Raw genomic sequence first — 15492 nt, 5'->3', positions numbered from 1 at the left:
TTTTATATCCTCTCTTCTTCGACCATCATCGGTTATTTTGTTCCACAAATAGCAAAACTCCTTTACTACTTTAAGTGTCTCATTTCCTAATCTACTTCCCTCTGCATCACCCGACTTAATTAGAGTACATTCCATTATACTCGTTTTGCTTGATGTTTATCTTATATCCTCCTTTCAAGACACTGCCCATTCCGTTCAACTGCTTTTCCAGGTCCTTTCTGTCTCTGACAGAATTACAATGTCATCGGCGAAGAACAAAGTTTTTATTTCTTCTCCATGGATTTTAACTCCCACTCCGAATTTTTCTTTTGTTTCCTTTACTGACTTCTCAGTATACGGATCGAATGCCATCGGGGATAGGCTACAACCCTGTCTCGCTCCCTTCCCAACCACTGCTTCCCTTTCAGGCCCTTCGACTCTTCTGTCATCTGGTTCCTGTAAACATTGTAAATAGCCTTTCGCTCCCTGTATTTTACCCCTGCTACCTTCAGAATTTGAAAGAGAGCATTCCAGTCAAGATTGTCAAAAACTTTCTCGAAGTATGGAAATGCTAGAAACTTTTTCCATTACGTTAGACAATCGTGTGTTTACAGTGGGTTATTTTATTTACCAGTCCCGTGGTCTCCATTGGTTTATTGTAAAGTATAGTACAACAAAAACCTACTTATTTTCGCGACAGGTAAAGGGGCAGAAACTTCCGAATTGTGTTGTCACTAGTAAATGACCTATCTGTTCTTCACTGAATAATGTCTGTGAACACAAAAAGAACGGGCAGAAGGAAAGGAACAGAAAATAAGAACAGCTTTTACTTGGTTAGAGCTAGGACAATAATTTTGTAACTTCTATGTCTACAATGGACCACATTTACAATAGGTGTTGAAAATTTGCACCGTTTGCTCCAGTGCAAGTACTGCATCGCTCAATTGCCCCTTCACGCCCAAGCCCAATCGCTACACGTGCAGAGAGGTACGTTATCGAGTGGCGTGACACATTCAACACTTCTAATCCACCTTTGAGATATTTCCAGACATTTGTGACGCAGCGTGTCTTACATTGTATTAATTTCAGCGTCATCTATGTAGCTTCGGGTTTTTTAAACATTGATAAGAATCACTCTGCATACGGCGTGTCTCTCGTAAAACTCGTCAGGCGCATTTTCTGCAGTGTTTCGTCAGATATTTGAAATTCCGTTTTGCAACGTGTAGCTGGAGCCAGCCTAAACAGGTGTTGTTCATCACGTCTGTAATGTGACGACCGGCGTCCACAGAAAACGTCGATTTGTTTCCCGTAACAATTAAAATGTTTTGTAAATGGAATTTTACGTGCCCATTTGATACAGGTCAGGTATAGTGCGATATTCGTTTTATCGTTACGTTTTTATCAGGAACAGCAAAGCACGACGAATAATCAGTGCCCCAATAGCGATAGCACTGCCCTGTCACCGGTCGCTGTGGCCGGGCGGTTCTAGGCGCTTCAGTCCGGAACCGCGCTGCTGCTACGACCGCAGGTCCGAATCCTGCCTCGGGCATGGATGTGTGTGATGTCCTTAGGTTAATTAGGTTTAAGTAGTTCTAAGTCTAGGGGACTGATGACCTCAGATGTTAAGTCCCATAGTGCTCAGAGCCATTTGAACCATTTTGAACTGCCCTGGCCCGCGCTGACTGCTACCACGATGCAGATGCGCGCTGCTCAGTCGCTGGTGCTGTACGGGTTATTCCTCGTCTTTTACTGTCCCTGAAAGTAAACAATGGGAAGACATGTATCGCACTAGTCTGCTCTGGTAGCCGTCCATCTAATGGGCACATAAAATTCCGATTTAAAAATCATTTTATTTTAAACGGGAAACAAACTGACGCACTCCGACGACTCTGAGAGTCGTATGAAAGAATGAAAGATGTGAGAACTGAAAGACGTGTGAACTGACACCAACTACACGTTACAAAAACGAAATTGAGAACATTGGGCGTGACACCAGAGAAAATGTGCTTGACGACCAATTGGAGACACACCGGGCATAACGGCCACCAGCGGGCATTAGTGCTGTTCACGGTCACTGTTGTTACCAGGAATCGTGGGGTACGCAAGTGGCGTGAACAGCGTCAGTAGCCTAATGATCACTGTGGAGATACCACGTAGTTGTGTGAGACAGCAGTCGGACTAGGGAGATACTGTCCAGTGCGCAGCCAGCTGTTAACACCATAACACAAACGCCTGCTCATGAATGGTGTCGCGTTGTGTTCAGCGATGAACCACGCTCCTGCTTTGGCCCATATGATGATCGTCTGCGAATATGGTGGCGACCTGTGGAGAGATCTCGTTGTTCCAATGTTTCGCAGAGGCACAACAGTGTTAAGCTTGGGAAATGGTATGTGAAGCCACGGGGCATGACTTCAGCTGAGGCTGGTAGCGATTCAGGGAACTCTGAAGCCACAACGGGACGCCATGGACCTCCTTCGTGCTCATGTATTATCCATCACGAGACACTACTGCGTTGCCATTTTTCATCAAGACAATTTGAATGTTATTTAAATAAATAAAAAATATTAGTGAAAGTTTTCTAAAGAAATAAAATATCGACTGACTTATTTGAATAAATAAAAATATGTCTAATGTAATCTGTTTCTGACTATAAGCCTGAGCTGTAATAATAAATGAACTGTCGCAATGAAACTCGTACTATCGTAGTGTGAAGGCAAAGCTGCACTGTAATAGTAATTAATTGTCCTAATGAAAAGAGAAGTCTTCCATACTGTGAAACTTAGCAGTCTGACTGCAAGAATTTTGATCAGTATAAACTGCCTGAATAATTAACTTGAACATGAACATTGCAAAATTTGATCACAAAATCTGTCTCTGAATAACATAAGTTGGCCCTGATTGAATAAATAAAAAAATCGTAATATGTTCTCCTTACCTATGTTCTGCGCAAACCTGGATAACGCGTTGCAAGAATTGTAAGAAAAAGTTTGGTAAGAAAATGAAATATGCGCACAAATGACAACACTATGTTTTTTTATTGATAAAGTGCTCAATGCAGATCTTAAATGTAATGAACTTCTCAACATCCAAACAACACACTTTCCTATCTCTCAAATCTAACAACTTTCAGTGCAATAACTGAGTTAGTTCGATGGCGCAGCAATAGTGAAAAACAAGTAACATCATTATCGTATTTACCTGACATTACATTTACGTGACATTCCTTCCTTTATAAATCAATTTCATAATCATGTCGACTGAACAAAATGACAAATTGAGACATTAAATTTGAATCATAATATTGCCATAGCTTCCTCACTAACACTGCTAAACATTATCAGCCTAATTCTAACACCGCTGAACATCGACACTGTCTCCACCAAAACTCAACATGTCAGCTCCCACTGCGCCTGCTAGCGGCTCAAAGATGTTAGCTTGACTTCTGCGATACAGCTTACAACATCACTGCTCGCTCTCAGTCGATTCAGATACCAAAAATTCATATACCAAAATTATACATGACGCCTATCAAATTCTCTTACACAGTTCGTGCGTGTCTCTATGAACTGTCTGAGTGATGTTCAGGTATTCCTGTGGCCAGCAAGATCCCCACTTCTGCCCCTGACAGAACATACGGTGTGGGACCAATTCGGATGTCAGCTCCGTCCCAGGATATCGGAGACCAGTTGTAATAGTTGTGAGTTACCTTCCCTAAGGACAGTATACATCGGCTGTATGACGTCCTTCCCAACCTAATCAGTGCACACATCCAAGATAAATGGAAGCAACATCATACTGGTAAGTGTGTTCATACAGCCAAGTTCCTTATAAATTCGACTCGATTTTCTAATGACTCAAGTAACATCACACACCCTTCCAGCCTTTTTCATGTCTTTGCCTCCTGCCCTCCTGGGTGCTTCCGCCGGCCAGTGTGGCCGAGCGGTTCTAGGCGCTTCACTCTGGAACCGCGCGACCGCTACGGTCGCAGGTTCGAATCCTGCCTCGGGCATGGATGTGTGTGATGTCCTTAGGTTAGTTAGGTTTAAGTAGTTCTAAGTTCTAGGGGACTGATGACCTCAGATGTTAAGTCCCATAGTGCTCAGAGCCATTTTTTTTTTTTTGGTGCTTCCATTTTTACTGAGGCACTGTTTTTTTTTTTTCAATACAGCAATCAGTTAAATTCAAGCCGTTTTTAGCCTACTGTTTGCTACTCTATGTGTGCATCCACATTTCTGTCTTAAATATGCCGACTTTTTCAGTGCACGGCTCAGCTTCGACCTCTTAAAACCCGCACTTCCGGTGGCGCCCGGTAAGATTCGTGCCATTGGCAAACTCGCCAAGAATTTTTGACAATTTAAAGTGCGTTCAGTTTCCTGTAAAAACTATTTTCTTCTATACCTCATTTAACGTGAGTTGGAAACCATTTTTTTATCGCCAAGCGCAGAATCCCGTGCTGTTTTGAGATGAAGAAAACTATTTTCAGGTAACGTTATTAGCTAACGATCTACTGCGGCAAACGTACAACGTTTCTTAACATCAATAGCGTCTGACGAAGATTTTTTGTGACTTTATTGCAAGGTCACAAGATCACTGTTACCATTTTAGTGGAAAATTCGAAAGTCAAATAAACAAATGTGTTTTTCAAAAAATACTACCGCATTGTTGTAAAAATACTTTTTCCGTAAGAGTTCCATTAATTGGAAACAACTCCAGAAGTATGTCAGCATCCCTTCCACACAATATGACAGTTGTAACCATCACTGAAGCAGAAAAGACAAAACTGCCGTGACAGATTTTTCCCGACATTACAAGGAAATAACGAAGACGCAATGGAAAAATAAATAAGACGTTCTTTTTATAGTTTTCACTGTAATGCATTATGCAGAATTGCCTTAAAATATAAACTGTTAAGCATAAAAAGAAAGAGGAATTTAAAAGAGGAAATTCCAAACGAAAGATTGCAAAAGAAACACAAAAAAAGAATGAAAACGTTATAGCTAAATTACGTCGTTGAAATATCGTATGAAGTTGCTGTGCTCAAATATGTATTTCCCGAACTGTTCCAGATATTGACAGGAGGTTTGCTGCAAATTACAGCACACTAAGGGGTATGTAAGTTGGTATGTGATAGAGAGCCTTATCTGTTGTACCCATCGAGATAGTGATGAATGGTATACTGTTTCCAACGGCATCCTAAAGCGCTGGTAAAGTCCAGTACATTGGTATAATGCTTGTTGAGGTTGAAAACTCCTCGCGAAGGACTCCGATAGATATTCTGAAACTGAATGGCAAGTCGGCCGGAAACTTGCGTGGTAAACACACTCATGCCAATCCACGTCGTTATATCAGGCCTTTCCATTGTTTACTTATCTGCACTGTAAAACGAGCAGGATATGCAGTCATTTCCGCTTTAATATTCCTTGCACGCAGACGTGTACACCAATGAGGAAGGGCTAAACGTGTTACTTTTGTACGGCGGATGGTGGCATGAGACGTATTGGCAAGGAATTTGGGATCAGCCGGACGAGTATCATTCGCATCTTGCATCGAGATGAATTCCACTTTTATCTGTCACTTAATCATGCATTTCGAGGACTTAATTTTGAAACTGCTATAGAATTCTGTTGGCCTGTTCTCCATGCTTGAGAAACGACACTACATTTCTCCAGCATTTCCTCTTTACCGACGAAGCAACGTTTACGAACCACGCAAATGTAAATTTACGTTCCATGCACTACTAGACAGCTGAAAATTCACGCTGGCTTCGTCAGGTACAACAACAACGACCATGAAGCATAAACCTATGATGCGGGTCATAGGAAATTCCGTTGTGGAACCTTACTTCATCTCAGGGATATTAAATGGAAATACGTATGCACACTTTCTACCTGTTTTTCTAGATAAGATACCACTGGATGGGAGACTGTTTATGTGGTTCCAGCTCACTTTTTCCGTGTTGCAAGGCAAATACTACATGTAAAGTTTCCTGGCCGTTGAATGGAACGGAATGCCTCAGTGCAATGGCTGCCCAGGTCTCTAGATTTGACTCCTCTTTATTTCTTTCTACGGGCAGCACTGGAAGAAGCAGTCTGTCATGAAGCCCCAACTACGCCAAACGATGTGAGCCGTCGACCGCCACAGCATGCAAAAGGTATATCATCCAATGTACTTTCAATTGTCCATCTTTCTTCTGAACGGCGATTGGAAACGTGCCTTGCAGTCGACAGTAAACAATTTTAGCACATACGTAAATGTAAAACTACGTTTTGCTAAGTAAAGTATTTGTTTTGTGAGTGAATTGCCGTCGTCAGTCATTATGAATAAACTGTTCAGTTTCTTTAAAGCGTACTCCGTCTAGTTACCATTTCGAGTAGTGTTTATAGACACGTTAGTACCACAGTGTGAGGTTTACTTTAAGCAGCATTCAGGTGCCTCGGGCAACGACACGTCAATCTAACAAAGCTAATAGAATAATTTCCGTTTTCCCTAAAATAGGGTGGTTCGTCTGTATGAAGTATGAATGACAGACGTTTCTGTTTCGGCTTTGCCAAGTAACTAGCAGCAGGGAGGATTTAAGTGGAAAACTGCCTAACGAAACTGTAGTTGTTTCCACAAGAATCTGGAAACGTACACACATCTGAAATAGTTTTCTTAAGTACCATCTTACGCACCAGAATCTAGCATATGTCCATTCTCCATACAAAGAAACCATAGCTGTGGCAATGTCTATGTCGCATAGGAAACGATGGTTTTTTTTTAGTGCTAGGCCGGTCTTGTTGCATATGACAAATCAACTCGCATGGGAGCTCTGCTAGGTGGTGTGAACATCGCAGTAGTTAAATGGCCAATTTTAGTACATTTCTCGGATTCTTCTACGAAGAGTTTCACCCCCAACGATAACAAGCATTATATCACTGTGCTCGTCTTTTCAATTGCTTTCGGGTGCTGTCGAAAAAGTGTATCACTCTATTTAAAAAAATTTGAATACTTCAATCTATATAAAATGTCGACGGTTTGCACAGTGTGTCATCTTAAGAAACAAACATGTCCCATTCACTCGGGATACTTGCTGTTAACAACTTTACACTTGGTCCTCAAACTGACATTCAGTACTGCTCGGTACTGCATCGGGATTGTTTCTCCTGCAGTGTTAGTTGTACGTTAACAGTGATACTAGCCAGGAACGAATAGGTATGCTGATGGAGAATTCATCGATATGCATCTTGTCCATGGGTTGAATGAAAGCACTGGAAAAGCAGTACAGCGCTGCTATGCTTGGCTATTCCCGCAAAGTGGCAATCACATCACAGTAGTTTTGCATTGTACATAGACACCCACGAAAGACTTCATCCTTCTGCGTTACTACTTGTTGGTGTTTGCCCATTATACGCTTTTTCACTGTTGGAAAAGCATTATCACAGAGACGAAGATAATTTTGACAACAAAGCAGAATAGGCCATTATCACTCCGTAGCGAGCCACCGAAGACCACAAGTCCCTTATACCGCAGTAATCAGAAAGTATTCCTGAACAACCTCAGAAATTTTGTGCGTGCCGTTCTGGTTGGTGGTAAGGGGGGGGGGGGAGGGGGAGGGGTTGCATTTTACGTCAGATTTAAGTGCTGATTCTCGTTGATTTGTATTTTCTTTTTTTTATATTTGCAAATGATAGGAGTAAAGTCCTAACATATTTGTTGGAAAAAATAGAGACTAAAAACCCGATTCTCGTGCAAAACAGGTAACAACACTATGGCAATACCGATTTTATGCTCTCGTGGCTATAAACGCATAAAGCAATTTCAGAGAACGAAAAAGAGTGCACCACAAAATGTCAAACATCTAAACGGATCTCTACGGAGAATTTTGGGAAGATGCATTGGGACTGGAGAACAAAATTGATCAAACTCTGTGGAACCCTGCATTGGAAGTGCACGCATTTGCATTAGCACTGGCATCCATAGCAAGCTTCTTAAGAACAGAAGAGATAGCTTTGAACAGCATACTTTGATTGTTTTCACGTTAGTTGAATTCACTAAGTAGGAAAAAAACACAGTGCAAACACTAAATAGACCTATATTTGTTATCTCTTGACTGCACAGCAGCACGACGTGAAACTAACCCCTTCAGAAAAAATATGAATCAAGATATTCTTCTCATTCGTCAGTTTGAATCTACACTGCGATACAGAGGCTTTCTCAAGCAGTTAGATGCATTTATCAATGTAGACATATCTGCAATAGTGCAAAACTTAGTTGAGACAAAACAGTGAATTATACAGCCAAGTAGGAAATTAAATGATTTATGACAAGCCTTTTTAAGACATATTTCAAAGAGATGATCAGGAAAAGGAAAAGGCATTTGCTCAGAAGAAATGAATGGAAAACTTCCCTCTTGAAAAAACATGTTAATGACTCTTTTTCCCTATATCGATGTCGTTCTAAGAATATGTACAGCTTTTAGTCACAAACAAGAGTGGAAAAAGATCATTTTAAAAGTTTAGGTTGATCAAAAACAAGCTTCAAATTACCATGTTAGAAGAGAGGCACAAAATTTTGACTTTAGTCAGTGTTGGAAGTGATATTCTAAGATAGCGAAGTTACACTGACGGAAATGAAAAATGCTACACCATGCTCCTCCTTTCATCCATCTATTGTCCACATTAAACAATGCCCAGTGCAAGTAATTAATAAGCAAAGTCTTTTAGGAAGATTTGAGAGGGGCGAAGATTACAGTAACCTTTCAAGTTTACTTAGCTTGTGATGTTGAGATAGCTCCAGTTCTTCTTGTATAGGGGTCTGATTCTTGAAGCTGAAAATCTAAAATCAGGTCCTCACGGTTGGTTTGAACTAAATAAATTGGAAGATCGTTGTTGCAGAATTTTTACGTAAATATATTTTCCACTGATTTTCTCACATTTTAGTATATCATACAGTATTTTGATTTTTGACATTAACGAAGCTGATATTTCATTGTTCGTACCTGTTATACATAAATACGTCCGATCAAATCAGAGGCAAGCTTACGACTCTCACGCTCCGCGGAAACAATTATTCAAATGGCTCAATTTGTTTTTATAAATGAATTCCGACTAGTTTTCGTTACATTATTAATTTCGATTATTATCTCATTAATTTATCCAGAAATAAACCTAGTAAACAGTACAGGATTGCGTAATTATTAATAGAAATTTTTATTGTGGAAATAAATCGTAATTTCAAATGTTTCTAAAAAACAATTTTGATTGTACATTCGGAACTAGTACTTACGATTCTAGCATCGAAACTAAAATCTTTTATAAAGTAATTCTTTTTCATAAATTTTTGCTTTTAACATAAATTATATGGAAGTTTTCAGGAAAGCAGCTGAGGTAATACTAACCTGTCCAAAATTCGAAAAATAATACTGGCATCGACAACTACTGATGAGAAAAAGTAATGCTAGAGGAGGATGTCCCGTTACACTGCGTGTAACGTTATTGAAACATTTTAGGAGGAAATACACTCCTGGAAATGGAAAAAAGAACACATTGACACCGGTGTGTCAGACCCACCATACTTGCTCCGGACACTGCGAGAGGGCTGTACAAGCAATGATCACACGCACGGCACAGCGGACACACCAGGAACCGCGGTGTTGGCCGTCGAATGGCGCTAGCTGCGCAGCATTTGTGCACCGCCGCCGTCAGTGTCAGCCAGTTTGCCGTGGCATACGGAGCTCCATCGCAGTCTTTAACACTGGTAGCATGCCGCGACAGCGTGGACGTGAACCGTATGTGCAGTTGACGGACTTTGAGCGAGGGCGTATAGTGGGCATGCGGGAGGCCGGGTGGACGTACCGCCGAATTGCTCAACACGTGGGGCGGGAGGTCTCCACAGTACATCGATGTTGTCGCCAGTGGTCGGCGGAAGGTGCACGTGCCCGTCGACCTGGGACCGGACCGCAGCGACGCACGGATGCACGCCAAGACCGTAGGATCCTACGCAGTGCCGTAGGGGACCGCACCGCCACTTCCCAGCAAATTAGGGACACTGTTGTTCCTGGGGTATCGGCGAGGACCATTCGCAACCGTCTCCATGAAGCTGGGCTACGGTCCCGCACACCGTTAGGCCGTCTTCCGCTCACGCCCCAACATCGTGCAGCCCGCCTCCACTGGCGTCGCGACAGGCGTGAATGGAGGGACGAATGGAGACGTGTCGTCTTCAGCGATGAGAGTCGCTTCTGCCTTGGTGCCAATGATGGTCGTATGCGTGTTTGGCGCCGTGCAGGTGAGCGCCACAATCAGGACTGCATACGACCGAGGCACACAGGGCCAACACCCGGTATCATGGTGTGGGGAGCGATCTCCTACACTGGCCGTACACCACTGGTGATCGTCGAGGGGACACTGAATAGTGCACGGTACATCCAAACCGTCATCGAACCCATCGTTCTACCATTCCTAGACCGGCAAGGGAACTTGCTGTTCCAACAGGACAATGCACGTCCGCATGTATCCCGTGCCACCCAACGTGCTCTAGAAGGTGTAAGTCAACTACCCTGGCCAGCAAGATCTCCGGATCTGTCCCCCATTGAGCATGTTTGGGACTGGATGAAGCGTCGTCTCACGCGGTCTGCACGTCCAGCACGAACGCTGGTCCAACTGAGGCGCCAGGTGGAAATGGCATGGCAAGCCGTTCCACAGGACTACATCCAGCATCTCTACGATCGTCTCCATGGGAGAATAGCAGCCTGCATTGCTGCGAAAGGTGGATATACACTGTACTAGTGCCGACATTGTGCATGCTCTGTTGCCTGTGTCTATGTGCCTGTGGTTCTGTCAGTGTGATCATGTGATGTATCTGACCCCAGGAATGTGTCAATAAAGTTTCCCCTTCCTGGGACAATGAATTCACGTTCTTATTTCAATTTCCAGGAGTGTAGCAACACAATAATCTCAGAGAACTTGTAAGTGCCGCTTATAGCGATCTTTCGACTTTGAGAAATATCGAATCATTTGCATGAAGGACTTCGGAGTATCACACCGACAGATCACAATGGCAGTGCAATGACCGCAAACAAATGTTGACGAGATGGGCTCAGGACAACAGGGTAAAACGAACAGGCACGGGAACTTCCAGAAGAACCACACCGCAGCAGGATGATAGGATTGCTCGACTGGATCTGACGAACAGACTCATGTCAGCAACAAAGACGGGCTGAGGCTACAGGCAGAGTGTCACCGCCAACGGTATGGAACTGATTACTGGAAGCTCGCCTGAGATATCTAGTTGCTGTGAATCGTCAGAATAAAACGGGGCAGTGAGTGGCATTCTGTGATATTCATTAATAAGTCTCGCTCTTGTGTATGGCGATCAGAACGATGCCATCATGGCTGTCCCATGAAACAATTATCCTCTCCCAGCCGCTTCAGTTGTGGTGTGGTGAGTTATTGGATATGACAACAGGACTGATTTGGTAATAGTTGAAGGAAGGCTGAATGCTCACCAGTGTGTGGCAACGAAGACAATCCCTGTTGTCATAGCCTTCATGATCATGAAACCAAATGACACATTCCCACCAGGATAATGTAGGATCACCCACTGCACATCACAGCACGAAAGCCTTGAGGAACGTACAGATCCTCGACTAGCCTTGCTGGTCCCCTGACTTGTCACCCGTAGAGCATGTTCAAAAATGGTTCAAATGGCTCTGAGCACTATGGGACTCAACTTCTGAGGTCATCAGTCCCCTAGAACTTAGAACTACTTAAACCTAACTAACCTATGGACATCACACACATCCATGCCCGAGGCAGGATTCGAACCTGCGAACGTAGCGGTCACGCGGTTCCAAACTGAAGCGCTTAGAACCGCACGGCCACACCAGCCGGCCATAGAGCATGTCTAAAATGCTATAGGAAGCACAATCTTATCGGTTTTTAGGCCACTTTACTTCGAGAAAAGCGCATGAAATTTCGATTGTTGTCTCCGCCATCGTCATCAGGTGTAAAAGCCATTGACTGCTGGGGCTCGCACGGTATTCCCCTTGTACAGGCGCGATAAAAGCGTCTGGAATCTTTCAAAGAGGGTCCAAGCGACTTGTGCAGGGAAAAGAGTTTGGCAGCACCTTGCCCCTAGTTGGAAGAATGAATGCTGCGATATTGAAGCGACTAGTCATGTGAAGAGAATACACCCGACTCTAACTCAACGTCAGTACTTGGAGGCACCAGGAAAAAGACCGACTGGGTAGCCTCGGAAGAGATGGGTAGACCAGACAGAGGAAGACCTCAAGAGGAGATGAGTAACGTGGAATGCAGTGGAGAGAGAAAAACTGAAGCCAATGGAAGCATGTCGTTCACAAAGTTCCTACTTGGCTCGCTTGAAGGAAAACCTGTTGATGATGATGATGATGGTTACTGATTTTTGCATGGACATGAATCTCAATTTCTTGATCTTTAAAAGTAAGTTAAATCGTTTTTGTTCTGTCTCATTAATTCACTGAATCATAAATTGAATACTAAAGTTTTGTTCGATTAATTAATACACCCTTAAATGCTGTTTTAGAGGACTTTAATTAAAAAACTGGTTTAATATGCTCTTTTTGGGGACTGATTATCACGAAGTACGTCCTAATGGGGTCCACACCACAGTTTCAGCCTAGTGGTCTCCAGACCCTCAATACAGCCGTGATATTTGATCTTCACTATTTTGCTATCGGTATACCGACTGCACATAGCTTCGTTCTCGCTGTAATTAATCCACAACCCACTCTCACGGTTTCTCTGTGTAGTCCTTGGGTACTCTGGAGGAATTATTCTGGATCTGAAGGAACAAAAGTATGTCATCTGCAAATCGAAGGTGGTTGTGATAAGATCCAAAAAACCTTATTCCTTCTTCATCCCACTTTAAACGATTTTACGTCCTTCTCCAAGGCTCCAGAAAATAACATTGGTGAAATGAAATCATTTTTTACAACTCTGTATTCTGAACTTTTCACTCTCTTTGTGTAATCGAATAGAAGTTGTAGTATTTTTGTATATATTCTTCATCAAACTGACGTAGGTTCTCTAGTATTAGTTTTTATTGTACCAGCGTCATAGTTTATAACATCATACAAAGTGGTGACTGGCATCGTTCCTTATTTTTCTAACTTCGTTGACAGCCTGTAGATGGTCCGTCATGCCATTCGCACTTCTAAGCACGTGTTCTTTTCTTGGTTACAGTATAAATTTGTTCAATGCACGATTGGTAATTTTTGTACAAGTCTTGCGTATCGCTGATAACAGGCTGCTAGTTTACTGGCTGTAGTTTTTCTTCACTATTTTCTTTTTTTGGTTAAGAAGAATTACAGCACTGATCCATCTATCTCGATCGTCCCGTTATGGTAACATTCTGTGAATTACTGAGCAAGTTTTGGTTTCGCAACTTCTCCCCTTGCTCTTATCACTTCCGTATTGTTCATATTTATTGTACCCCCACCCCCACCCCCACCCCACCCCACGCCACCACAACACAAAAAATATCAGCGATTCTTGAAAGAATCGAATTCTCTTGTATAAAACAGATTCAAACGTTTGATTACTTGATTACTTTATAAATGGTCTTTGTGTTAAATATTTGACGTTAAGTTTGCAAATCATTCATGGTTGAAAACTCAAAGCCCTGATTATTTTATCACAAACTAATGAAAAAGGTTAGAAAATGTTCGAAATTATGTTTAAAATTTGTTGAAACACGTTAAGTACTCTCACTAGCAAACACTTAGTATGCTCTGGGTAATTTGTGCTCCGCTGTAAGAAAAGCCTGTTTCTCATGCATCTCAATGTTTATTACGTCACAGCACTTAAAAAAATGGTTCAAATGGCTCTGAGCACTATGGGACTCAACTGCTGAGGTCATTAGTCCCCTAGAACTTAGAACTAGTTAAACCTAACTAACCTAAGGACATCACAAACATCCATGCCCGAGGCAGGATTCGAACCTGCGACCGTAGCGGTCTTGCGGTTCCAGACTGCAGCGCCTTTAACCGCACGGCCACTTCGGCCGGCCACAGCACTTAGAACTATGAGTCGTGCAGTGATACACTCCTGGAAATTGAAATAAGAACACCGTGAATTCATTGTCCCAGGAAGGGGAAACTTTATTGACACATTCCTGGGGTCAGATACATCACATGATCACACTGACAGAACCACAGGCACATAGACACAGGCAACAGAGCATGCACAATGTCGGCACTAGTACAGTGTATATCCACCTTTCGCAGCAATTCAGGCTGCTATTCTCCCATGAAGACGATCGTAGAGATGCTGGATGTAGTCCTGTGGAACGGCTTGCCATGCCATTTCCACCTGGCGCCTCAGTTGGACCAGCGTTCGTGCTGGACGTGCAGACCGCGTGAGACGACGCTTCATCCAGTCCCAAACATGCTCAATGGGGGACAGATCCGGAGATCTTGCTGGCCAGGGTAGTTGACTTACACCTTCTAGAGCACGTTGGGTGGCACGGGATACATGCGGACGTGCATTGTCCTGTTGGAACAGCAAGTTCCCTTGCCGGTCTAGGAATGGTAGAACGATGGGTTCGATGACGGTTTGGATGTACCGTGCACTATTCAGTGTCCCCTCGACGATCACCAGTGGTGTACGGCCAGTGTAGGAGATCGCTCCCCACACCATGATGCCGGGTGTTGGCCCTGTGTGCCTCGGTCGTATGCAGTCCTGATTGTGGCGCTCACCTGCACGGCGCCAAACACGCATACGACCATCATTGGCACCAAGGCAGAAGCGACTCTCATCGCTGAAGACGACACGTCTCCATTCGTCCCTCCATTGACGCCTGTCGCGACACCACTGGAGGCGGGCTGCACGATGTTGGGGCGTGAGCGGAAGACGGCCTAACGGTGTGCGGGACCGTAGCCCAGCTTCATGGAGACAGTTGCGAATGGTCCTCGCCGATACCCCAGGAGCAACAGTGTCCCTTATTTGCTGGGAAGTGGCGGTGCGGTCCCTTACGGCATTGCGTAGGATCCTACGGTCTTGGCGTGCATCCGTGCGTCGCTGCGGTCCGGTCCCAGGTCGACGGGCACGTGCACCTTCCGCCGACCACTGGCGACAACATCGATGTACTGTGGAGACCTCCCGCCCCACGTGTTGAGCAATTCGGCGGTACGTCCACCCGGCCTCCCGCATGCCCACTATACGCCCTCGCTCAAAGTCCGTCAACTGCACATACGGTTCACGTCCACGCTGTCGCGGCATGCTACCAGTGTTAAAGACTGCGATGGAGCTCCGTATGCCACGGCAAACTGGCTGACACTGACGGCGGCGGTGCACAAATGCTGCGTAGCTAGCGCCATTCGACGGCCAACACCGCGGTTCCTGGTGTGTCCGCTGTGCCGTGCGTGTGATCATTGCTTGTACAGCCCTCTCGCAGTGTCCGGAGCAAGTATGGTGGGTCTGACACATCGGTGTCAATGTGTTCTTTTTTCCATTTCCAGGAGTGTAGTTTCGCAAGTACATTCCGTGGTATGTGTAA

The sequence above is a fragment of the Schistocerca nitens genome, chromosome 4 (genome assembly GCF_023898315.1).
Source record: "Schistocerca nitens isolate TAMUIC-IGC-003100 chromosome 4, iqSchNite1.1, whole genome shotgun sequence".
Lineage (NCBI taxonomy): Eukaryota > Metazoa > Arthropoda > Insecta > Orthoptera > Acrididae > Schistocerca > Schistocerca nitens.
This window is presented reverse-complemented; position numbering follows the sequence as displayed.